General features: G+C 43.3%; 1 non-coding gene across 1 annotated transcript; it reads left to right on the top strand.

The window, feature by feature from the left end:
• The first annotated feature begins 4,002 nt into the window (after positions 1 to 4,002).
• Positions 4,003 to 4,106, top strand: LOC142862990 (U6 spliceosomal RNA). Its single transcript, XR_012913881.1, has one exon. It is a non-coding gene; the product is annotated as a U6 spliceosomal RNA (small nuclear RNA).
• The last annotated feature ends 23,827 nt before the right edge of the window (positions 4,107 to 27,933 follow it).

Genomic DNA, 27,933 nt, shown 5'->3' with positions numbered 1-27,933 from the left:
TTCACTTTAGGGGAGTTAAGGAATGTTCAGAAATAAAGCTGGCTCTGAAAGGCCACATGGCAAGAGGGGGTGCTGTGGACTGGACATTTGCGCGCCCCCAAAGTCGTATGCTGGCGCAGTAACGCCCACTGCGACGGCGATTCGAGGTAGAGCCTTTGGGAGGTGACTGGTTTCGATGAGGTCCTGAGGCTGGTGCCCTCCTGGTGCGACTGGCTCCTCTCCTCGGAAGGGAGGGCGCCAGTCCCCTCCTCGCAGGCCGCCGGGTGGGCCGTGCAAGCGCGCAGCCGGCAGCTGCCCTCGCTCGCGGGAGTGTGCGCCCCACGCCCTGCACCGCCGGCCTCCAGAAACGTGAGAAAGACGTTTCTTCTGTTTAAGCCACCCAGTCTACGCTCTTTTGTTTTATCAGCCCCAACAGACCAAGACAGAGATGCCGCCAGCTGAACCTGACCTTTCTCCTTTGTTCAGAGAGCTCAGACTAAATCTCTTGGAGCCTGATGCCAAATTTGAAAACCTTAAATTCTTGATTTCATGTGCTTGATAGGGGAGACGAGCACGTTCCTTCCTTCCTTTCCTGCATGAGCGGTCGTCGGCACCCTAGACGTGAGCGTGGGCTGGCGAAACGCGGCCCTCTCCCCTCTCTTGCGCCCGCTGTGGTGCCATTCGGATGTCAGACCGCAGCGTGACTGGGCTGTCATGTCTCAGCGGCAGTGAATCACCCCAGCTCCCTGTGCCCTCTGGAAGGCCACCCTGGCCTCCTGTGCACTCCTGTCCGCTGGGCCGGGCAGCGCTGGTCTCCTGCTCTGCCGGCACGGTCTGCGCGGAGCTGTGTGTGCGGCCCCTCGGCCAGAAGCCCCTTGAGGACAGGGACTGAGTCTTTGCAGTCACATTTTCAGGGCTCCCTCAGACCCAGTCCCACAGAAGGAGTCTAGGAGATGCTCGCTGAGGGAACAAACTGTCTCTGTCGTCTGCAATCCGCTCCATGCGTCAGTCTGGCCACTCCGGTGCCATGGGAGCTGGGTGGCTGAAGGACAGTACTTTGTCCTCTCCCCGTGCCGTCCTCGTGCCCAGCACGTAATAAATGCTCCTGGGATACTGACTGGCCTCCTTTGCTGTCAGGGCACATCTGCCTGTCTCCCTCACGCAGGGCCCGGGGCTGGCAGCTGCCGGTGGCTCTATGTGTGAGTTTCAGGGCCTCTTAGAGGAGAGATCAAGCAGAGGGCGAGGCGACCACACACAAACAACACGGCAGCCTTATTTCTGAGACTTCTAAGTCCCACGCTACAATACTCTATCCGAGTAAAGGTTTTTGTGTCATGCTTAGGGGCATAGGTCATTTTGGAGTTGAAGTTCAGATCCCTAATAAACACCAGCCAATGTGTATCCGAATGAATGGCAGAAACTAAGATGAGCTTTGAAATTAAAATTTTCTGTCTGATTAGCAAATGGCATCAAGAAAATCAATTATGCCTGGAATGGAATCTCTTCATTTTCTAAATCTCTTTTGGAACATCAAAATACTCTTCAAATGAAAACCAAACTGATTCCCTCCCTTGGTTTGAGATCTTGCTGTGAAGCCCTTAGAAATGCTCATGAGATGCCAGAAAGACCCTGGTCACTTCTGTCACGATGTTACAGCCAAGCCTCAATGCACACAAATGGCACTCCACACACGGGTGCCTGGAGACCGTGGCCACCCTGCACCGATGCTTTCCGCACAGCTGAGTACCTCTGTTCTGTGCGTGGACTTGTGGCCACAGGACACGCCCTTGTCTGGCGTAATCCCTTCCTTCACTGAGCCGGGACGGGGGACGCACACGTATGTGAATACTGGTCACAAAGCTTGATGTTCTGTCAGACAAGGGTGCAAGGTACAGTGGACACCAGGGAGGAAGTGGTTACCTGTCTGGCACCGTCCAAGATGGCTTTGAAAGGGCTAAGCTGAGCCTTGAATGACAGACAGGAGGGACATTCCAGAGAGTCAAGACATGATTGCGAAATCAGAGGAGCGTGGAACAGCATGGCACCGTCTGGGGCACAGCCAGTGATTCAGCATTGCTGGGGTACAGGGCACTTCCAAGCTGCCTTCAATCTGCTTTTCATCAGTTTTTGTAATCTTCTCAGCACACAGCACCAAGCACACATACACATATTTGCACACACACAAACACATTTGATGGTGTTCACCTTTTGTGTACCTCTAGCAGTCCATGGAGTCATTTCAAAGGCTTACGACTTAACGTACAATTCACTGCCTGAGCTGGCAGTCCATCCTGCTTGCATAAACAAAGGAAGTAGGCCGGGGCCAAGCTGAGAGAAATATTGGGAAAGTATTTTTTTTATTTATGTATTTATTTATTTTTGAGAGAATCTTGCTCTGTCACCCTGGGTAGAGCTGCAGCAGGATCGTGATAGCTCACTGCAGCCTCACACTCCTGGGCTCAAGTGATCCTCCTGCCTCAGCCTCCAGAGTAGCTAGGACTACAGGAATATGCCACGATGCCTGGCTTATTTTTCTATTTTTAGTATAGACAGGGTCTCTCTCTTGCCCATGCTGGTCTTGAACTCCTGAGCTCAGGCAATCCTCCCGCCTTGGCCTCCCAGAGTGTTAGGGTTACAGGCATGAGCCACCACTCCTGGCCCTGTGAAAGTATCTTAACACATATAGTAGATAGTAATTCCCTGAATAATTCTTTGTATTTTTTTGTTTGTCTGTTAAATTTAACAACCTTCTCTCCTCTGCATTTCTCTGTTATACCATATAACGTGCTAATGGCAGTGTAGCCAATCCTACGCCTTCCCAGCTACCTGAAAGCCAACAAGAGCTGACTCCATCAGTCCCTTCTTGAAACTAGTGATTGCAAGAACCATCATCACACACACTTACCCTGGCCAGTGAACAAATGATCAGGGGTCATTTTGAATGACAGCTTTTTGGTTTGCCCTAAAGGTTAGAATTTCCAGGGTTAGTGATACAGATCTGTATGCCACTTCAGCATCAAAATGACAGGTCCAGAACTCCTTGTCCTCAGCTCTGTCCTGGCAGGCTGACCCTGCACACACATGAGCCACAACAGCAACATGGGAGGTGTAAAGTGGAGGATGGCAGTGAGACCCTCACAAGCCATGAGCCGTCGCAGTTGCTGGGCATGGTGCTCCTGCAGCAGTACTACCATTGTGGTTAAAAGTAATAATGACCCGGTGGTTACTTTTGCATTCAGCAAACCCATGAGAAAAAACAGTGAATCAGTGTGTTTTAGAAAACAGGAAGTTAGTCTAATCCCAAGATTTAAATCTAGTGGCAGCCCACTGACAGAGTGCCATGACACCCAGCTGCCTCCCAGCTGCTCTCTTTCACTGACTCCTGTTGTATTTTAAACACCTGCCCACATGACCGATTGGACTGCAAGCACTTTCTAAAATTGTGTTTTCTTTTATTCCTTTTTTTCTAACTTTTTAATTTGTATACATTCATGGATACAAGTGCAGTTTTGACACATTGCACTGTGCGGTCATGGCCTGCAGTGCACCCGTCTCTGAAGCATTGTGCCCACCAAGCAGCGCCCATCAGCCACGTTGCCAATCTGAGTTTCTGCTGCCCATCATTCCACACTCTGCTCCTCATGTGCATGTCACTTAGCCCCACTTACAGTACATACAGTATTTGTCTTTCTGTGTCTGAGCCATTTAAGATAATGGCTTCTAGTTCCATCCACGTTGCCACAAAAGAAAAATGTTATGTTCTAACTCAATTATGGATTTCTTCCCTTGTAAGGTGACCACGTAGGGTTCATGATCTGGTGGCTAAACGTTGCCAACTGTTATTCCCTAGAAAGGAGAGGGTCTGCAGGCTGGAACAAGTTGGGGGAAGGCCACGGCCACAGGTACCATGGGAGCTGAGGGATGCCCCAGGGCGCTCACAGGAGGGAGATCCACGCAGCTTGACCAGGACGTGCCTTGTCATTTCATACTTTTGTCCAAGTCCGTTTCTAAAGAATTTGTAAAGTGCTCGCTTTGGCAGCACATATACTAAAATTGGAACAATACAGAGATTAGCTTGGCCCCTGTGCAAGGATGACATGCAAATTCATGAAGCGTTCCATATTTTTACTTTCATTCACACCCCCCTGAGACTTGGGGCCGGGTGCTTCACGCCAAAGATCACGACTCCGCCTTGGGACAGTGCTAGGAAAGAGACTATTCCCATTTTTGTCATTGATCTCCAACTCAGTGTTTGGAGAGTTGGAGAACTGAGAGAGGCAACTCGTGCCACTGCCCTGTCAGTCTGATCCAGATGAGAAAGAACCAGTGGAAGATCACCGGAATCATGAAGGAGCAGAGAGAAAAGTCACCTCCAAAAGAAAACACTCAACATCCATCAACTGACACCAACTTATATGATATGATCAAACTGACAGAGGAAGAATTGTGAATATGCATTGTTAGAAAGCTCAACGGAATTGAAGAGAAAATAGAATCATAACACAGAGATACCACAGGAATAATTCAGGAAATGAATGAAAAATTCTCCAAAGAAATTGAAATTATCCAGAAAAACCAATCAGAAATTTTGGCAATGAAAGAAACAATCAAGGATCTCCATAATACAGTGGAAAGCATCAAGAACAGGATAGACCATGCAGAGGAAAGGATCTCAGAGCTCGAAGATTATGCCTATGCACTAAACAAATCAGAGGAAGAAAGAGAACACAGAAAGAAGAAACAAGATCAAAGCCTACAAGAAGTGTGGGATTATGTAAAAAAAAGCAGAATCTCAGGGTGATTGGGATTCCAGAAGGAGAAGAGGAACAATCACAAGGGCCGAAAAACCTATTTCACGGAATACTGGAGGAAAATATGCCGGGTCTGGCTAGAAATCTGGATATACAAATACAAGAAGCACACAGAATCCCTGGGCGACTCAACATGAAAAGACAATCACCCCGTCACATGGTCATTAGATTGACCAAAGTAACGTGAAAGAAGTAATCTGTGTAGCGAGAAGAAAACAACAATTAACCTATAAAGGAAAACCTATCAGACTAACAGCAGACTTCTCATCTGAAACATTACAAGCCAGGAGGGACTGGGTGCCTATCCTTAATCTTCTACAACAAAACAAAGCCCAACCTAGAATTCTGTATCCGGCAAAACTAAGTTTCATCTATGAGGGAGAAATAAAGTCCTTCTCAGACAAGCAATCACTGAATGAATTTGCAAAGTCCAGACCAGCCCTACAAGAAGTTCTCAGATCTGCTTTTCTAACCGAACAGGGCAATAGACACTCCTCAAAGTGAAATCTTCAAATAATTAAAGCTTAAATCTCAAACTACATGATGGCTCAAAGAGTAAGACAAAGCAACAAGACACCACCCAACAATATGAATGGAATCCTTCATCCAATCTCAATCCTCTCAATAAATGTAAATGGCTTAAACTGTCCCCTAAAGAGACATAGACTGGCAGAGTGGATAAAACCCCACAAACCTAGTATCTGCTGTCTACAGGAATCACATCTAACCCACAAAGATGCCTTCCGGCTGAAGATCAAGGGATGGAAAACTATCATCCAGTCAAACAGAAGCCAAAAGAAAGCTGGGGTAGCTATACTATTTGCAGATAACATAAGTTTTAAAATAGCAAAAGTAAAAAAGGATAAAGATGGCCATTTTATAATGGTAAAAGGGAAGATCCAATAAGAAGATTTAACAATTCTTAATATTTATGCACCCAATGCAGGAGTACCCAATTATATAAAGCAAAGAGTGTCTAATCTAAACAGCATGTTACGCAACACTACCATAATAGCAGGGGACTTCAACACCCCACTGAATGATCTGGATAGAGCCTCCAAACAGAAAATAAGCAAAGAAATAATAGACCTGAACAGAGCCATTGATCAAAAAGTTCTGACAGATCTCTACAGAACATTCCATCCAAATAAAGTTCAATATACATTCTTCTCAGCAGCCGATGGATCCTTCTCCAAAACTGATCACATCCTAGGCCAGAAATCAGATCTCAAAAAATTCAAGAAAACAGAAATTATACCTTGTATCTTTTCTGACCATAGTGGTATAAAATTACAGTTCAATTCCAATAGAAACACCCAATGCCTCACAAAATCATGGAAACGAAACAATCTATTATTGAAAATTTATTGGGTCAATGAAGAAATTCAGAGGGAAATCAAGAGTTTCTTTGAACATAATGATAACGGAGATACTAGTTACCAAAATCTGTGGGATACAGCAAAAGCTTACCTGAGAGGAAAACTAATAGCAATTAATGCTCACATAAAAAAATCAGAAAGCTTAGATACTGACTTCCTAATGAATAAGCTCAAGGAATTAGAAAAAGAAGAGAGAATAAATTCCAATCCTAGTAGAAGAAAAGAAATAACGAAGATCAAAGCAGAACTTAACGAAATGGAGAACAAGAGAGCTATACTGAAGATCCACAAAACCAGAAGCTCTTTTTTTGAAAAGATAAACAAAATTGATGGCTTTCAAGCTAGATTGACAAGGGCTCAAAGGGAAAGGACACTAATAAACTCAATAAGAAATGAAAAAGGAGAAATCACAGCAGAAACTTGAAAATTCAAAACATTATATTTGACTACTATAAAAAATTATATGCCCCAAAACTACATAATGAAAAGGGGGAATGGACGAATTCCTGGATTCATACAATCTCCCTAAGTTCACCCAAGAGGTAAAAGAATTCCTGAATAGACCAATCACAAGCTCAGAAATTGGAGCAGTAATTGATAACCTCCCCAAATGGAAAAGTCCCGGACCAGATGGCTACACTTCAGAGTTCTACCAAACATTCAAACTCATACCTGTACTACAGAAACTATTCCACACCATTGAGAAGGAAGATATCCTTCCCAACTCATTCTACAAAGCCAACATCACTTTGATACCAAAGCCAGGAAAGGATGCAACAAAAAAAGAGAACTACAGATCAATATCCCTCATGAACATAGATGCAAAAATTCTTAACAAAATTTTAGCAAATAGAATCCAGCAGCACATCAAAAAAATAATCCACCATGACCAGGGATGCAAGGCTGGTTCAACATATGCGAGTATATAAATGCAATTCACCTCATAAATAAAAACAAGAACATATGATTCTGTCAATAGATGCAGAAAAAGCATTTGACAAAGTCCAACACATCTTTATGATAAAAACTCTTATCAAAATAGGCATTAATGGCTAATTCCTCAAACTTATCAAATCCATTTATGACAAACACACTGCTAATATCATTCTAAATGGGGAAAAATTGAAATCATTCCTTCTTCGAACCGGAACCAGACAAGGATGTTCACTCTCTCCTCTCCTATTCAACATAGTGCTTGAAGTCCTAGCTATAGCAATCAGGCAAGAGAGAGGTATTAAGGGCATCCAAGTGGGGTCAGATGAGATCAAACTCTCACTTTTCACTGATGATTTGATATTACACCTAGAAAACCCCATGGATTCATCCAAGAGACTCGTAGACTTAATAAATGAATTTGGTAAAGTCTCAGGTTATAAAATCAATATACACAAATCAGAAGCATTCATATATGCCAAGAACCATCAAGAAGAAACTCAAATCAAAAATGTAATACTCTTTACTATAGCCCCAAAGAAAATTAAATACCTAGGAGTATACTTAACGAAAGATATGAAAGATTTATACAAAGAGAACTATGAAACACTAAAAAAAAAATTAATTTAAATAGATGGAAAAATCTACCTTGTTCATGGATTGGTAGAATTAATATCGTTAAAATGTCAATATTACCTAAAGTGATCTACAGAATCAATGCAATCCCCATCAAAATACCACCAGCCTTCTTTAAAGATCTAGAAAAAATAATTCTTCACTTTGTATGGAACCAGAAAAAACCTCGTATAGCCAAAGCAATTTTAAGTAAAAAGAATAAACTGGGAGGCATTAGTCTTCCTGACTTCAAGCTGTATTATAAAGCAATAATAGTTAAATCAGCCTGGTAATGGCACAAGAACAGAAGCATCAATATCTGTAATAGATCTGAGATACCAGAGATGAAACTATCAGTATACGGCAACCTAATCTTTGATAAAGCAGGCAAAAATATACAATGGGGAAAAGAATCTCTCTTCAATAAATAATGCAGGGAAAACTGGTTAGCGACATGCAAAAGAGTGAAACAGGATCCCTACCTCTCACCTCTCACAAAATTCACTCAAGATGAATAACAGACTTGAACCTAAGGCATGAAATCTTAAGAATCCTAGAAGAAGATGTCAGGAAAACCCTATCAGACATTGGTCTAGGCAAAGAATTTTTGAGGAAGATTCCCAAGGCTATCACCGCAGCATCAAAAATAAACAAATGGGATCTGATCAAATTGAAAAGTTTCTGCACAGCCAAGGAAACTATCATTAGAGCAAATAGACAACCCACAGAGTGGGAGAAAATATTTGCTCTCTACACTTCTGATAAAGGTCTAATAACAAGGATCTATCTAGAACTTAAAAGATTTAACAAGAAAAAATCAAACAACCCCATCAAGAAATGGGCAAGGGAAATGAACAGAAACTTCTCCAAAGAAGACAGAATAATGGCCATCAAACATATAAAAAAATGCTCAACATCTCTAATCATCAGAGAAATGCAAATCAAAACCACAATGAGACACCACTTAACCTCAGTAAGAATGGCCCATATCAAGAAAACCCAAAACAACAAATGCTGGCGAGGATGTGGAGAGACAGGCACACTCTTACACTGCTGGTGGGACTGTAAATTAGTACAGCCTTTCTGGAAAAGAATTTGGAGATATCTCAAACAGCTAGAATTAGAAATACCATTCGACCCAGCAATAGCATTGTTGGGCATCTAGACAAAAGAGCATAAGACATTCTATTACAAAGACATCTGCACCCGAATGTTTATGGCAGTTCACGATTGCACGGTCATGGAAACAACCCAAGTGCCCGTCAATTCACCAGTGGATAATTAAAATTTGGTATATGCTCACAATGAAATATTACTCAATTCTAAGAAATTATGATGAGCTTGCACTGTTTATGCTATCCTGGATTAAGCTTAAGCCCATTATCCAAAGTGGGACAACCCAAAATCTAGAGAATGGGCTCCACATCTACTCACCATCAAATTGGTACTGACTACTAAAACTATGTTGCTCAAATGGTGGTGGTGTGCACCAGGGATTCGGGGTGGGCGAGCCACATCTTAGCGATGTGGCGAGCATTGTGGAGGGGAAGGGAATATCGACTGGTGGGCAGGTGGGAGGGGGGAGGAGGGGACGGAGGTATACTTACATAATGGGTGTGGTGTGCACCAACTGGGCATTGGACACGCTTAAAACTCTGGCGCAGAGGGGAGGAGGGGTGGCAGGGGCAATATATGTAACCCCAACAATATTTGTACCCCCATAATATAATGAAATAAAAGGAGGAAAAATAAATAAAAAGAATTTGTTGAGCAAAATATATATTTATGTCAATTTTTCTGGGCCTTAAACCACTTCTAGAACTGTTGGCCAACTATTGGTCTAGCCACGCACCCCAGACAGGATATTCAGAAGGGAACTGCTGTGGTTTCTCTTCACGCTGCACAGTTTCATGACTCCCGCCTTCCCTCAGAGTCCAGCAGCCAGCATTCTCACGATGGTGATTTATTTCAATTCTGTTTTTATCAATAGCTTCTCCCAGAATGTTAATGTGAGGCACAGGCAGAGGAGCTGGCTTGCCAGGGCGTTCTCTCTCTCTCTCTCTCACACACACACGCGCGCGCGTGTATTTAAAGCCAAAGGACTTTATACAATTTATACTTTGCACTTTAAAACGCCTCCTGCATTTAGCTCAGAAAGAGAAACGTGTTCCGGTGGGCTGCTCTGGTGCCCCTCCTCCTTGCTGCTTGCTTGCCTTTTAAAACTCTAGCTCAGCTTCTCTACAATATTTTATAGAAACCTCTTTTTATTCACCTCTTTTGGGGTATTTTCACCTCTACAAGTCAATTGCCTTTAAATGAGTTTTGAAAATTTATATGTATTTTAATAGCATATTGTGGAAAGAAAGGATTTGTCAGTTTGAGGATAAGATTATTACACACACCAATACAAAATATTTTGGGGTCTGGAGGACGCACTGGTTTTGCTGGGTCTTTTCAACACAGGTCAGCTCTCCGGTTTTCCTTATCGAAATCCTGTCTTTGTTCATGGCTCTGTCTCCAGTGCAGCGCTGGTGAAAAGCCCCAAAGCAGGAGGGGCTGTCCCAGCGCCCGCCGCCGCCCGGTCAGCCGCTTGTTCAGGAGGGTGCAGCCGGGAGGAGGCATGTCGTACGGGTGGGGGACCCGACTGTGTCCATCAGAAGCCATGCCCCCAATGTCAGCCACACAAAAGGATTTCAGACTGAGCTGTGATCAAAGCCTCCGTCTCTTTCTGGGGCTCATGTCCAGACTCCGGACCTCCCACACCTGCGGCGCGCAGACCCCCGCCCGAGCTGGCCGGCAGCGTGGCTGAGGCCCCACGCCATCCATGCACGACTTTGAAAGCAACCGAGTGAGTTTGGTTCTGCTGGAGCCAATTTATGTTCTGGGTGACTTGTGACAGCTTGGCCTCATAGACTCCACATTATTACAATGAGGTCACACGAGGCAGGGCCACCAAGGATGAGAGGGAGAAGGCCAGGGCAGTCAGCTGAAGTCAGACACAGAGATGCCAGCTCAGACATGAAGCTGATGTCAAGAAAACAGTTGGCAGGGAGCCAACAGCAAAGGTGACTCTCGATTCAGAGATTTGGGGGAGCTATGTCTTTGTTTAGCTCTTCTCAGGACTATTTTTTAAAAATTGGGGTAAAAAACGCATAACAGACTTCACCATCTTGACCATCTTTGCGTCTACAGCTCTGTGGTGTCCAGCACATCACATTGCTAAGCCACCAGCCTTCAGAACCCTTCCTGCTGCAGCTGGGGCTCCGCCCCACTGCGGGCAGTCCCCACCGCCCTCCCCTGGCGTCCCTCCACTTTCTGTCTTCTCAGGGCCGCCCAAGCGCCCGTGCTGCTAAGGCTCTGTCAGTCCCAAGGAACAGAAACACTGAAAACTGCTGAGCTAATAAAGCCCTAAGAGCACCAAAGGAGGGTGGAGTAATCTGCCACAAGGAAGGCAGCTACCGGCCTCAGGAACAAATGCAGCCCAGGCCTCAAATGCCACCAAACTCCTGCACTGTCATGCGTCCCTGCTTCTGTCCACACAGTGGCACTATCTGCAGAGGGGCTTTCTCCACACGGCGAGAATGTGGCCACCAGCAGCTCCTCATTAATGCCGCCCACCAGAGAGACTGAGCTGACGAGCCCCTTGGTTCCAGTATACATTCCTAGGGAAGGGCTTACTGGGACAAGTGGGTTGAGGTCGCGCCTGCACCAACCGGCCATGGCCCGGACGGCAGGGAAACCACCCTTGGCCTGGCTGAAGTCAGGTGCCCCTCTGGCCGTCAGCTACAGCTGGGGCAGGGCCGAAGGAGCTCGCAGGCCCCACGGAGGCTGCCCGGGGCCGAAGGAGCTCCCCGCGGAGAGTGTCCGCACTGCTGGGCAACTGTGACCAAGGCTTTCACTGTTGTGCCCTGCACTTCCTCTTCATCCACCAGCTGTCTCTGATTTTAAAACCACGTAAGCACCGACTTGCTCCCACATCATCACTGTGACCGGCTTTCCCAGGAGGCCTGCCGTCTCTAGTCCTGCCGTCTCTAGTCCTGCCGTCTCTAGGTCTGCCTTTCTCAGCAACAGGAAATAACGACATGGTCATCTGCGTGGTGCCTGGCAATCAAGGCCATGGAGACAGGGCCTGGCCGAGCTGTTTTCATGCACTCTCTCTCTCCTCTCTTTCCAACAAAAGACCACCTGTTAGAGTCTTAAAATGTGATTTTCCCCCAGTGGTATTTTTTATTTTACAAAAGAGACTGAAGACCAAAACCTAGTATAGGCCCCTCCCCCACTCCCAGCCGCTGTCCCCTGCCCCAGCCTGCCTGGCAGCACTGCCCGGGGCACAGCCTCTGCCCTGCTGGTGAGCAGCAGAGGGAGGTTTTCTCCTCGTCTTGTTATTGCCCTAAGTCCCCTGCTTTGTGACATTTAGCAAGGCGGGCTCCATCTGCGTGTTTACACTGGTCAGATTATCCTTGCCTTTAAAGAACTGTCTGGGCATTTGGGCAGAGCAGGTCCACAGGCAGGCAAACGCTTGGTCTCTGCAGCGTCTCTACCAGCTGCGTCCTGGGGGCCTCCGCCCCAGGCTGGCCAGGGCCATGAACGCGCTGCGTGGCGGGCATCCCACTGGGACCAGGGAACTTGGCACTGCCCGGCCTGCAGGGCAGCGGGGGCCTGCGCGGGCCCACGTGAGGCCTATTGGGAGCAGCCACTGGGCCTCTCGGTCCCTCATGTGCTTTAAACACCGTTAACTCCAACTGCAAGTTTCCAAAGACACTCGGAGGTCTGCCGCTCAGTCTGAAGCTGTTGAAATGCCACTCGCATCTTTGAACAAAGTCAGAGAAAGGTTTTAAAAAACGTTTATATTTCTGGCCACAAGTATCGCCCCAGGCTTTCCTGCCTAAAAAGAAGATGAAATCATAGCACCTGGAGTCAAGGAGTTTTGAATAGGAGCCAGCCTCTGTAACAACCAGGGAAAAGGAAAAACCGTTTACTGAGTACTTACTGCATGCTCAGAACGCCCGAGATTGTGCTCAGAGAAGCTTGAGAGTAGGACTCTGCCCTCGGGAGGCTCAGAATCTACCTGTGGAACCCTTAGGTGGCGACTACTCTGTGTATCTGCCCAAGGTCCATTTTCCTTTATGCTACTCAAAGACAGCTGGTCTCCTTTGGGGAATGAATCCTACTGCACTCTCAGATTACATGGCTTTTTAATGCTGCCCCTTCCCAACGTCCACAGATGGTCACATGACACAGAGCTAACCAATCAGATGGCTCCATTCCTCTGATAGGGCCATCACTGGGCATATGACCCAAAGCTGGGAAATGAGACTCATTTCTGGGACTTTGACTAGAACTACTGGGAAACAACCTTGCTCCTCTGACTGTTCTTTAGCTGGTAAGATGGCTGTCTGGAGTATCTTGTGGCTATATGCTCCTCTGCTTTGCAGATTAGGGAACTAAAGCACAGAGAAGTTAAGTAACTTGTCCAAGGTTGCAGAGGCAGATGGAGGAAGAGCTGGGATTCGAATCCAAGCAGCCTGGTTCCAGAACCCATGCTCTACCAGCCTGCATGGAACACAGTCCACACACCTGCCATTGCCAGCCAACGGGAAGCTCTTTACGGTCCTCCTGGCTCACTCTTCCGGAAGGGCTCTCCCATCTGCCAGAAGTCGTGATCGCTATCTTTGGCGCATGCATGGGTCAGCAGGCTGATCTCTGAGTGAAGGAATCTTAATCTGCCTTGGGTCCGGGGCCCCTCTGAGAATTTGCTGAATGCTATGGAACCACTCCCTCAAAAGTTTGTATCTGCTTGCAGGCTGTGTATGGCAAGGCTCTTACAGTTGCAGGTGACAGAGACCTAATGCAAATCAGCTTGTTCAAAAGGGGGGACGTTCACATAACTGTGGTAAGAGCAAGGATGCAGCCAGGCCTAAGGGAGACAACTGGAACCAGAGACAAGGCCTTTGTTTTTATTTTTGGGGTTTTTTTTCTGCCTTTTTTTCCATGTAGATTTCATTCTCTCAGACCCATGATAAGCATTTTTGTTAAATTTCAGCATATTATGGGGGTACAAATGTTTAGGTTACCTACATTGCCCTTGCCCCATCCGAGTCAGAGCTTCAAGCCTGTGTATCCCCCAGGCGGTGTGCACCACACCCATTCGGTGTGAACACCCATCCCCTCCTACCCACTCCCATCTGCTCCCACGCCCGATGAAAGTTACTGCTATATGTGCACTTGAGTGTTGATCAGTTAAAACCAATTTGCTGGTGAGTACATGTGGTGCTTGTTTTTCCATTCCTGTGATACTTCACTTAGTAGAATGGGCTCCAGCTGTATCCAGGAGAATACAAGGGGTGCTAGATCACTGTTGATTTTTGTGGCTGAGTAGAACTCCATGGCATACATATACCACATTTTATTAATCCACTCATGTATTGATGGGCACTTGTGATGTTTCACATTAAGAAACCACACTTTTGCCCCAGCTCCAGTTCAAAAATATCTCAGAGAGACACTCTCGTTGGTGTGGGTTTGGGGCCCACACCTGTGGCCATAGAAGCAGAGAATTGAGATTAGCAACAATTATCACCCCAGGAAGAAGGTGATATCCTCAGAAGAAGACAGGGTATGCAGAAGACAAAAAAAAGATCATCTGAATAAAATACCCAGGTAGGACCTTGGGTCTAGAGACTCATACTATGTCTAAAATAAAGTAGAAAACTGAAGATATTATCTCAATTATCTGGCTAGTTCAAGGAAAACATTTTGACCAAGATCATCCAAAATTTTTCTTCCTCTTTGGCTAAAAATTAGTAGCACAGTCTATAGTCCCATGCCCTACCAAAGGAAAAATTACTTTAGAAAATAAAAAGAAGATATTGATTTCCTGTTGGGAAATATAGTTCTCTGTGAGCGTGAAGTTTCTTCTGTTTCCAAACTTTAAAAGAGACACAAAACACATTAGGTCAGATTGGTCTTGTCCAGGCTCTCGTATCCAGCATTAATTGGATAAAGCAGGAAATGCTCAAGGGCCTTTCTAAAAGCACCCCAGCTCCAAAGCCCTTACCGTCTGTTCTCTGCACAGGTGCCAGGCTAATTTGCCCAAAACACTACTTCATTATGACTTTCCACAAATTCCTAGTGTTCAAAGCCACACACAATGGGGGTCCACCTTCCAAAATCAATCTCATCTTTAACTGCTCTGCCCGGGGTTGCTCCTCAATCCTCCAAAGCTTCGTGCTTATCTTCATCTCTGGCATCTTCATCTCCTGCTTTAACTCACCTCAAACCCCTCCATTGTTTAAAGCTCAGTTCAATTTTTGTCTTTGTAGAGGACTACCAAGACAATGGTAAAATGTACTGGTAAAATGTGCTGGTCACTTACCCTTTGCTCACCAATTCATTACCACCTTTCCCCTGCTCTGCAAACGTCATTTCCCAGGCTTTCTTGTTAACTGGATTCCAGGTAGGTTCATCCTACGGGGGTTGAGAAGCCAGAAGACATCTCTGAGGAGTGGTATCTCCAGGGATACACTTCTCAGTCAGGGCTGGCACTGGCTTCTGGGCTGTGGTATAACCTTTGTATTTCTGATCCTGGGGCTGCCTCACTAACCCTGTTTAGCTTCCCTGGCCTTGCAGTACCTCCATACCTTTGTGATGAGTACCCTATAATAAGTTCTGTTTGTTTGGCCACCTGGTACAGATCTATTTTTCCTGACCAGACCCTATCAGAAACAGGGGCCCACCTCTCTAATTGCTCTTGTCTCTGACCTCCCAAATAGACATCGTATATATTCACTTGTTTCAATAATATTTCTTAACTTCAAAAAGAAGTATAGTTTGTACTATTTCAAATAGTACAAAATAATGAACAGTGGAAAGAAATTTTCCTTTTCATTCTAGATACTTTGTCCTCTATTTAAAGTAAGCCAGAGTTAATAATCTCTTGTCTATCCTTCCAGAGATTTTATATGTGTGTCTGTTTGTACATATTTTTTAATAATAGGAACATACTACACACATAGTTCTGTAACTTTCTATTATCCTTTAATAATATACTTTGGATAATATACTTAATAATATACTTTAATAACATAATAATATACTTTAATAATAATATACTTTAATAATATACTTTTCTATTATCCTTTAATAATATACTTTGGTTTTTCTTAATTGTGTGTGTATACACACACACACACATATATATATACACTTTTCTTAATATATATATACATATATATATGTATGTAGATATACATATATATACATACATATATATATATGTAGATCTACTTCAGCCTTTTTAATGGCTGCCCGGAATTTCCTTGTATGGAATACCATAGTTTATTTAGCGAGTGCCCTATTGATGGACATTTAGCTTGTTTTATGTATTTTGTCATTATAAACCACCCATGTACATAAGGCTTTGTATCCATTAACAAGTTCAGTAAGTTTCTAGAATTCCTAAGGCGAAATGGATATAAATTATTTGCCAGACATGGCCAAAGTGTCTTTCAAAGAAGTTGTATTATACTATTTTACATTCCCATCAGATTATTTGCAAGACTGTTTACTCACAACTTTGACAAAAGTGGATATTGTAAAAAGTTTTTATATTTGCCAATCTGGTAGCTGAAAAATACTACCTCATCTCCAACCACTCAACTGGTATTATCTCCTCAGTCCTCCAAAGCTTTATGCTTCTTTTAATATGTGTTTTTCTCACTATCTACAATTGTTTTCATTACTAACAAGAGCTACCATTTTGCAGGCTATCTAAGTATCAGACCCTGTGCTAAGAGTGTGTATACTTTTTCTCCAAATTCAACAACCCTACAAGAAAGATATTTTCCTTATTTTGCAGAGGGAGAAAATGGAGGCTTAGAGAAGCAAAAATGCAGAAATTTGCTCAAGGCCTCACAGCTGGGAAGTGAAGGAATGAGAATTCTATCACAGAGGAGTTTATTCCGTAAGGTTACGGTCTCCTACCACACTGCAGCCTGTCGAATTACGGTGAGAACGTTAACCTCTGGCCTTCAGTGCGGCTGTCGACCTCTTCTGCTTCTTAAAGGTGGAGACACTGATACTGTTTGGTAAATGTGTAAAGTGCCAAATACACAATTAGAATATGTTAATCTGATAGAATGCTTGTCCTAAAATACTACTCACCCACAACAGTGTTTGTTTTGCACATTGTGAAATGCTTGTGCCAGCAACCAGCACAGTGCTTGGGCCAAGGCAGGACCTTAAAAAGCGTTTGCTGAATGAGTAAATGAGTGACTTTTGGCCTGTGTTTACAGCAGCTCTCCTGTGATCAAAGAACTAGAAGATTGAAAGATGCTCAGAACCCATGAAGTCCCAAATATCTCATCCTAAATTCCCCCAAGTCATCATTTTTTGGAAGCTCTTTGATGTTTCCTAATAATCAGGTAGAACTCACATGCAGAATGTAAGCTCAGCTCCTAGGAGCCAGGACAGGTGAAGGACTAGAGGAAGTACTCATGTCACAAGAATGAGAACCACGGTCCCTACTCTCCAGAACTCTGCTTCTGATGGGACGTCTATGGAGAGCCTGGAGAAGCACACACCTCTGCCACAATGGGAGGGTGAGCCCACAAGAACCCTCGAACCCAGGACAAGTTAACAAGAAGCTCTTCATCCATAGATTGACCTAAGTTGAAAAATATATCATCAGCTTCAGCACTCAAGATCAAGAATGTCATAATGTTGGCCAGGCACAGTGGCTCACACCTGTAATCCTAGCACTTTGGGAGGCCGAGGTGGAAGGATCGCTTGAGGTCAGGAGTTGAGACCAGCCTGAGCAAGAGTGAGACTCCATCTCTATTAAAAATAGAAAGAAAGTAGTCGGCCAACTAAAAATATATAGAAAAAATTAACTGGGCATGGTGGTACATACCTGTAGTCCCAGCTACTCGGGAGGCTGAGGCAGAAGGATCACTTGAGCCCAGGAGTTTGAGGTTGCTGTGAGCAAGACTGACACCACAGCACTCTAGCATGGGCAACAAAGTGAGACTCTGTTTAAAATAAAAAAAAAAAAAGAATGTCATAATGTTACCGCAAGTTTGGTACTTGTCCCCACAGCTGAATGAAGAACAAGGCCAAATGGTTTGAGGAGAAAGAAAGAGAAGTTTATTAATTTGTCAGCAAATGAGGAGGAAGTCAGACTCCCATCTTAAAGTACCAACATGCTAACTATAAACAGAAATATAGAGCTTTTAAGGGGGGGTGGTGGGGAGTGGCTTTAGCTTTAGGCTATTGTTGTTATTGTAGTTGATGGTCCTGAGTAATCCTGTCTTCAGTGAGTACAGATTCCCAACCTCTGCCTGGACAAGTGCGTTGAGCCATCTCCTCTGATGCTAAGAACAAAGGACACTCCCTTGCCCCTCTGATTGCTGGCTATGGGCAGGAAAGCAGGTTTCATTCAATTCCCAAAAAGAATGGAGGGGGGTTAAAGAGACAACTTGTAATACATTCTGCCCTTTTCCAGGTCCTCACTTCTGTTACAGTAAATTTACCAGCTGTGTATTAATTGACTGCCACTCTTCACTGAGTCCTCAAACATTTTGGGGGGAGAGGGAAGGCACTTATTTTGTCTTTTCTTCTGGTTTCTCAAGTTGAATACTGAACAGTTTATTTCTAAAGTTTCTTAATTATGAAAACATTTAAAGTTTTGAATTTGTCTATGAATTATTAATTTTATCCCATGGGCCAATCAGTCAGCCAATGCTTAACAATTAAGCATCTATTGTTTATCTTTAAAATACAGCTGTGAAGCTCTGACTCAGATGGGGCAAGGGAATATACACAACCTAAACATTTGTACCCCCATAATAATTTTTTCCTAAAAGGAAAAAAAAATAAAATAAATTTGTGAGAAAGACAAGTTTCTTACCCTACAAGAGCTTCCATTCCAGAGGGAATGAGGAGATAATGAGCAGGTCTGATAAGTGCTGCTAAGGAAATAGGACAGGGTAATGGAATTAAGAGTGACCTGGGAACCGCGTTAGGCAGGTGATCAAATAAGGCTTCTTTAAGGAGGCAGCATTTGTGTTGAAATAGGAATGAATGAAATACGAATGAAAAGAAAGAGCCAGGCAAAGGTCTAGAGCTGTGCTTTCCAAAGTGGTAGCCACTAGATAACCAAATTAAATTAATTAAATGAAATGTTATACATTAATATGTTAAATAAGATTCGCTTCTTCAGTTGCCCTGGGCACATCTCAAGTGCTCCAAGCCTCCTGTGCCAGTGGCTGCTGGCGGAGAGCGCGGTGCAGAACATCCCGTCACTCGGACGTTCTGGACGGCAGCGTCACTGCAACAGGTCCATCGGTTCTATTGGTCTGAAGAGGCAATGTTCAGGCAGAAGAAAAGGTGGAAGCAAAGGCTGAGATGGGTGTTAGCTGGGCACTCCGTTGGGTGAAAAGGAAGGCCACATGGCTGAAGGGGACAGGGTGTGGGGGAAGAGGAAGCGAGGACGCTGGGGCGCCAGGCAGGGACACGCCATGTGGGCCCCCGGCGACCACGAATCTGTATGCTGGTGGCTACGGAAGTCCACAGGAGCGTTTTAAGGAGGGGATACATGTTCTGATTCTACTTCAGAAAGATCATTCTGAAGGTTTTGATATAAAAAATTTACATATCATTAACCCCAAATAAGTTTTAATTTCAGTTGTGTTTTTTTTGAACACAAAAAAATCATTTTAAAAATAGTATTTTTATTTTGAAATTTCAAAGTGGAATATTTTTGAGGGGGAAGGGGGAAAATTGCAATTTCATTAATTTATCTTCTTACTGCATTGTGGTCTGAATATGTGTCCTAAAATGTTTATGGTTTGGAAAATTAATTAAGGGTATTTTTTTTGTTGTTTATAACCAAGTGAAAGGCCAATTTTTATAAACAGTGTGCACTAAAATAAAATCTTTAGCCCCCATAGCTGACTGAACTTACACCCTCTTGGCCAAGGGGTCCCCAAGAAAACCTTAAAGCTGAGCTGCCAGCCATGAGAAGGGGGATCAGAAACACTTCAACATGCTCCCTCTCTTTTGGAGTTATTGTTTGTAATAAGATTTAGTAAGAAAAAAAAAAAGAAAAACTGCTGAAAAATTTAATAAAGAAACTAATTGAATAAAAATCAACACTTATACAAAAAAAAGATTTAGTAAGACAAGACAAAAGTTAAACCACACCTGCAGACCATCAATTTACTTAACAGATCTCTTGAGTTTTGGTCTCTGATTAACAGATATCCTTATCTCAACTTAAAAGAGGTTAAGTTTCGAATCTTTAGACAAAGCTTTATTTTTTTAGCCAATTATAGATCAAAGAGTCTTTAAACAACCTATGATCTTTAAGCCCCCAACTTCAAGGTGTTCCATCTTTTCAGACCAACCAATGTGCACCTTCCCCGGGCACATTTTCTCAAGACCTCCTGAAAACATGTCCTCTGGGTCAGCAGCCACACACTTGGCTCAGAATAAACATCTTTAAATTATTTCATGGAGTCTGAGTTTTTTCCTGTTAAAAATGGTTTGTGGGCATGAGCAGAAAAAAACCCCAGGAATGTGTATTCTCTATTTATAGGACAACAGATATGTTTCAAGGTTGTTCATTGTGTTATTCTTACTATTTATATCCTTTTTGTATTTTGTTTATTTTATCTGTCAAATTTCAAAGAAGCTGTATCAAAATCTCCCAATACTGCTGTGGTTCTATCAGATTCTTCATATATGTCCAAGCATTTCTGTTATACATATTTTCTTGTTTAGCTGTTTGTTACATGAAGGTTAGTGTCTATTATTTTCTTCTTTTTTATATTTTTTGCTAACAAAAAATTCTTCTTTCCTAAAAGAAAACTGTGCTTCTACTCACACTTCTGACACCAAGCAACCCTTTAACTCTCAGCAGATGCCAAGTGGGTGTCCTACAGTCTAATTCAATTCTAACATTAACCACCTGGAATCGGGGCAGACCCCACTGGGTGAGTGCTCAGTTCCACAACGCTGCCCCCACTCAGATGCCAATCACAAGTCTGGGCCTCCTGCATTTCTGATCAATCAGCTATAAATCAGAGTTGCCACCCTCCCCGCCTTGGGTTCTGTAATTTGCTAGAATGGCTCACAGAACTCAGGAAGTCACTGTACTTATGTTTACCTGTTTATTTTAACCACTTCGGTACAGCGCTCCCGGCCGGCCCTGCCCACAGCGCGCGGGCCGGGTCTGCGCTTTGGCCGGGCGGCTCGCTCCTGCGGCCGAGGAGCGCTTGGCAGCACTGACGGCGGCTTCAGTTCACGGGCAGCTTTCCTTGTCATGGAAATCAGAACAGGTAACACACACACGTATGTTTTCACTGTTATTTTTAAATGTTCACAATTTTATTTTGATAAAAGAAAAATTAGAAAAGTCATGTCTTGGCCGTCGGCCGCGGTCGCTGTGCCCTCGCCTGGCCGTCGGCCGCGGTCGCTGTGCCCTCGCCGTGGCCGCGGTCGCTGTGCCCTCGCCTGGCCGTCGGCCGCGGTCGCCGTGCCCTCGCCGTGGCCGCGGTCGCTGTGCCGTCGCCGAGGCCATCGGCTGTAGTCGACGCTCCTACCGAAGTGGTTAAAGGAGGCGACTCAAGAACAGCGAAACAGAAGAGACACATCTGGCAGAGCGTGGGGGCAAGGTGTGTGGAGCTTTCGGGCCCGCTGGGGCACATCACCTTCCTAGCACCTCTCTGGTGTCCGCCACCCTGGAAGCTCATCAGATCTAGCTGTTCAAGCGTTTTCACGGAGCTTGATCTCCAGCACCCTCTCCGTTCACGGAGGTTGGGCCCATCTGGAGGCCGTCGAGGGGCCCCAACTCAAGTCATTCATTAGCATAAACTCAAGTGTGATCAAAAGGGACTCCAGGTGAATAACGAAAGACACTCTTATCACTCAGGAAATGCTAAGGGTTTTAGTTCTGTGCCAGGAACTGAGGACAAAGACCACATATATTTTATACCACAGTTCCTTTTAGTGATTTTGACCTATTGGATTCTCTCTAATGACTGCATATTCATAGCCTGGACTATTATATTTGTTTAATCTTTCCTCTATACATAAATATTTGAATTGTTTCCAATTCTTGCTATCTTCAACAATACTCTTTATTTTAAATCTCTTTAGACATACTACTTTTAATTCTGTTCTGTTGATGATGAAAAGGAGAAACCATAAACCAATGTGTTTTAGGACATTATGAGATGTTCTTATTAGTCAGGACCCTGAGGGATATGTGGATGCTTTTTTAAATCAAACTTTATCCTTTGTTGATCTTTTTCTATAGTTCTTGACACTTTAGAATCATTTTTACTGCCATACCCTCAAAACTGGGGGCAACAAAACAAATTGTGTTGAACAGCCTCCTTTAAGTTAGAAATTTAATACTAGTGATAAATGTACAAATGAGTCACCAGATAACTGAGTGCAAAGTAAGAGTATTCAAAATAGAAGGAATCTTGCAGATGGTACAAAGACAACTTTGACATTTAATCCAACAGCATAAAACCGAATGAGATCAGAGGTACTTTGAAATTACAGTTCCATATGGCTGCTACCACAGAGAATCACCAGGGACTGTTATTGAATTTGTTGAACACCACTTACAATAAAAAATTATTATCATCTAAAGAAGGAAGAAAAATTATTGATTACAAAGGTAGACACTCCATTTGTTGTCAAACCACAAAGGGGTTTCGGTCTAGGTCTAGTTGCTCATCACACAAAAATCCAGTTATTGAGACAACGGGATTTCCAAGGAAGAAAGGAATTTTTAGTATGACGGATATCTTGTCAGGAGAATAGGAGAGGTGCCTTAAATCTGTCTCCCCAACTAAGGGATATCATGGGCCTTTAAAGGAGGGGCCACATGCCTAGGGGCAGGCGGTGGGGGCATGGTGAATCTTGGCATCAGAAAGTTGGCCCTGGGGCTTTCAGAATCTAAATTCCCCTGTCTTGTAGAAAATCCATCATTTCAAGCCTGGTGTGGTGGCTCATGCCTATAATATCAACATTTTGGGAGGCAGAGGCAGGAGGCCCTCTTGAGGCCAGGAGTTTGAGTCCATCATTTCTGGGAAATAACTGAAAGGGTTGAGCAGTTAGTTAAGGGAGAGGATTATCAAAATGACACAGGGGTGGGTTCATAGAACCACTTACATGGCGCTGTGATCCCAGTGAGCTCACCGGCAGCTTTGTCACACGGCAGAGTACGTCACCTCCAGCCTTTTCCCATTGAATTATTCATGGGAGATTGGAAATTATTTGATAAAAGGCTGACAGGGAACTACTTGGAACAAAACAAGTGTCAGTGACACTTAGAGAAGTGGTGTTGATGAATAAAACATCGTGGTGGTGGAGTACAATGAGGTGTGGAGATGATTTGGAAATGCAGCGTGTGTGGACAGATTTGAGTGGCATAGCCCATTCTGCGTGAAGAAAAATAACACAATCATGGGCTTCAAAGAGGATATTTCCTGCCAGGGAATCTATAAATAAGATTTTTTAAAAAGTACATGACTTTCGTACTGGCGATTCTGCTTTTGAGATGCAACTCAGGTCAATAAAAGATTCAAAATGAGAATAGAAATGATTCTGAAGAAAAGTTGTCTTTCACTCTTATATTCTGGGATAAAATTCAATTAGACATGTCCTTTGGATCAGAAATCTCCAGGGGTCTCCATGCTGAAGGCCTGCCGTGCCTGCAGCACACCTGTGGACAAACAGTCTTGTGTTTGTCACAAAGATCTTGTGGGAAAACACACACTACAACTCACCCGCTAAGAAATTGTTCAGTGTTCAGTGCCTTTGGTGGGAAGATTTTTCTGAGTTAGTGAAATCCATGACACTTTCCCCTTAGTGGATATAAGTTGCCTCTTTTTCTTGCGTAGTTGAATTAGCAGTCATTCGTTGGCAGGGCCGGTGTGGCTGTGGCCCTTCACACTGTGGACTGTCGCGGTGCAGGCGCCACCCCAGGCTAAGGCAGTCCCGTCACCTTGCGGCCCACAGCTCCCCTGTGTGAAGGGGAGCCAGCAAGATGGACCCTGAGGGCTCTCGTGGCCTCTGTGCTCAGCAGTGACAGGAGACTGCACATTATATAAACATTGATTTCCCCCAAATGCTGAACATGAGTAACAAGATCTTTTTACTCTGTCTTCTCTCAATTTGAAAACTCTTGAGCTACTGTGGTCTAAAAGCCTTAGATTTAGGATCAAGTGTACAGTTAACTCATCCTTTTCAGCAATGTTCACACCATCACATTTCCAAATAGAAATAATCAAAACAGTGTGAACAGGAGTTGACCACTCACTTTCCCATATACATTCTCTCATGTAATCTTTATAAAACTCCTATTGCCCCCATTTTATAGGTGAAGAAACCACGGTTTTAAGAGGTAAGTATTAATAATTTGTCCAAGATCACACAACCAAGGGGAGAAGCCAGAGTTTGAACCCATATTAGACTCCAAAGCCTGGTAATCCATAACACCTCACTGCTTATAAAGGGAGGTGGACTGTTGTAAAATTACTGATGGCTATGTTTTTAAAAATAGATAAATAATTGTTGTATACATTTATGGGGTACAATGTGATGTTTTTATATATATACAATGTGATATTATTAAATCGAGCAAATTAACATGTTCATCACTCCACTTACCTATCATTTTTTATGGTGAGACATTTGAAATTTACTCTCTTAGTTATTTTGAAATACATAATACATTATTATTGACTATTGTCACCCTGGTGTGCAATAAATCTCAAAACCTTTCCCTTCTGTCTATCTGAAACTCTGTACTCTTTGATTAACTCCTCATTCTCTCCCTCCTCTCCCCTCCCCCAGCCTCTGGTAACCATCATACTACCCTTACCTCTGTCAGTTCAACCTTACTTGGTTCCATACGTAAGTGAGGTTATGAGGGGCTGGTCTTTCCATATCCGGCCTATTTAATTCAGCATAATACCTTCCAGAGCCATCCATATTGTCACAAATGACAGGATTGCCCCTGCCCCCTTTTAAGGCTGAATATTATTCTGTTGTGTACATATGCCACATTTTCTTTATCCATTCATCATTGATGGGCATCTAGATTGTTTCCGTATCTTGGCTACTGTGAGTAATGCTGCACTGAACATGGGAGTGCAGATGTCCCTTGAATATACTGATGTCATTCCTCTGCATGTATACCCAGAAGTGAGATTACTGGGTCTTATGAAGGTTCTATTTTTAGTTTCCTGAGGAACCTCCACACCATTTTCCATAATGGCTGTACTAATTTACATTTCTACCAGCTATAAGAGTTCCCTGTCTCTGCATCTGCTCCAACACTCATCTTTCATCTTTTAGATAAAAGCAATTCTAACAGGTGTAGGTGATATCTCATTATGGTTTTAATTTGCATTTCCCTAATGATTAGTGATGCTAAACATTTTTCATGAACCTGTTGGCCATTTGTATGTTTTCTTTTGAGAAATGTTTATTCAAGTCCCTTGCCCATTTTGTAAACTGGTTTGTTTGTTTTCTTCCTATATTGAGTTGTATGAGTTCCTTTTTTACTTTGAATATTAACTCCTTGCCAGATGTATGGATTGCAGATATTTCTCCCATTCTGTGGATTGTCTCTTCTCTTTGATAATTGTTTCCTTTGCAGAAGTTTTTAGCTTAGTGGCATCCTGTTTGTTTATATTTGCTTTAGTTACCTGTGCCTTCGGGATCATATCCAAAAAATCATTGCCCAGACCAATGTTATGAAGCTTTTCCTCAATGTTTTTTTTTAGTAGTTTTGCAGTTGCAGGTTTTATATTTAATTCTTTAATCCATTTTGAGTTGAATTTTCTATATGGTCTATTTTTCATTCTGCTGTATATGGATATCTGATTTTCCCAACACCATTTATTGAAGAGACTGTCCTTTCTCAATTGTGTGTTCTTGGTACCTTTTCAAAAATCAGTTGACTGTAAATGCACAGGTTTATTTCTGAGTTTTCTGCTCTGTTCTATTGGCCAATGTGTCTGTTTTTATGCCAATATCATGCTGTTTTGATTATAATCACTTCATATAATAACATGTTTTGAAATTAGGGAGTGTGATTTGTTCAAAGCTTTGTTCTTTTTGCTCAAAGTTGTTTTGGCTATTTGGGGTCTTTAGTGGTTCCATACTAATTTAAGGATTTCTTTTCCATTCCTGTGAAAAATAACACTGAAACTTTGATAGAGAATCTACAGATTGCTTTGGGTAATATGGACATTTTCACAATATTAATTCTTTCAGTCCATGAACATGGATATCTTTCTGTTTATTTGTAGGTTTTCTTCAATTTCTTTTACCAGTATTTTATAGTTTTCAATATATAAACCTTTTACCTCTTTGATTAAATTTACACCTGATTCCATGCAAGAGATTAGGATGCAAAAATATAAAAATAAAAACAAAAAATAAAATAAAATAAAAACAAATTTTACATGTATTTAATTTTTTGTTGTTGCTATTACAAATGAGATTTTTTAAAAATTTCTTTTTTGGATAGTTCATTATTAGTATCTAGAAATTCTACTGATTTTTGTATGTTGAGTTTGTATCCTGAAAATTTTCTGACTTTGTTTAATAGTTTTATCAATTTTTGATGGAATCTCTAGGGTTTTCTATATATGAAACCATGTCATCAGCAAATAGCGATAATTTCACATCTTCCTTTCCTATTAGGATGCCATTTCTTTCTTTCTCTTGTAGTGACTAACTTTTATTGAGGAGTTTCTATGTACCCAAAAGTCCAGTCACTAAACCACTGGGCCAACTATCTCCTTCCCAAGGGGAAGAGAAGGAAGGTGGTGTTAACCTGCTCTTCAAAGTTTCAGAAGGCTTCGGTTTTACATCGAATTATCCCATAAAGAAAACTGGTTTTGCTCTCTGACAGTGTCCTACAGCAATGCTACTTTGCACTGATCTTGAGAACACAGGCTCAACACAAGCCTTGAGAACACAGGGTCTCTGAGTTGAGAACACAAGGCTGAAATGTCCACACTGAACCACAGCACTGAGACTCTTCCTTTGGACCACGACCCCCAGCTGAGTTCACCATAACTCAAGGAGAAAAAAACCATGATGGAATTTGAGCAGTTCTAGAGAACAGTAGAAATGAAAACACAAATGATTACAGCTTCTTGAAGAAGCCTGGTATGTAAGAGACCTATCTGGTCTGGAACAACAAAGGCCACAGAGACACGACTGCGCCAGATGGCGAAAGTTGCCTTGGTGACCAGATCCTGCTGCAGGATTTGGGGCCCCCGAGGCCTTGAAAAGAAGTCTTCTACAGTCTTGGCATTTTTGAGGCATGAGACTCTAGATATACCAGCTTCCCCACCCCTTTGTCCCTGCGTCTATTTCTCTGTCATTTCCAGCCTCATTGATTGATGACTCTTTCCCACGGTCCAGCCCATCTGACCAGTGGTTCCAAGAACTCTCTATCTGCCAGTGAAATTCCATCTTTTAAGCTGGTTCACTCAATAACCGCCCCCACGTACATACCTATTCTCCACCCTCATGGGGCCTCCAGCCATTAGCTCTGGTCATTTTTCTCCCTCTTCAGCAATTCCCCCTTCTCACCTCTCTTTCTATGCCAGCTGGACCCAGAGGGCCATCACTGCTGCCTACACTGCCCTTCTCTTCTATCGTTTCAGATTCATCTGGCCTGATTCCATCCCCAGGTGAATCTGACTACCTGCTTCCTCCATGGCTGTGTCAGGACTGCTGAACACCCTGGAGAAAAGTACACAAGTGGGCTCGTTGGTACCATTAGAAACGCCTGCTCATCAATATTAACTATCTAGGAAGCCCACTACAATTTCCCAGTCAGTCCACATTTCTATTATTTTCAAATTTTTCTCATTTTCTTAAATCTTAGATTCCCTTGCCTCCTCACTTACTGTTTATTCTTGAAACCAAATATGCAAACATTCCTGCACTAACGCTGTGGCATCTGCGGTTTAGCCCCACCCAGATCTGCTTTCCCAGCTGCTGTAGGGGTTGGCATCCTTCTCTGAAGGATTGTCCTTGGATTGTAGAAGCTGCCTCACCCAGAGATTCCGGGGAGGTTATGCTTCTGCGCCGCCCCCCACGTCCGTGAAGGCAGCCAACCGCCAGCAATCAACTGATGCAAAGACACAGAAATCCAGCCCCTTACTGCAAGG

This window comes from Microcebus murinus, chromosome 20 (genome assembly GCF_040939455.1).
Source record: "Microcebus murinus isolate Inina chromosome 20, M.murinus_Inina_mat1.0, whole genome shotgun sequence".
In the NCBI taxonomy this organism is placed as follows: Eukaryota; Metazoa; Chordata; class Mammalia; order Primates; family Cheirogaleidae; genus Microcebus; species Microcebus murinus.
Note: the sequence above shows the minus strand (reverse complement) of the source record. Positions and strands in the feature narration are given on the sequence as shown.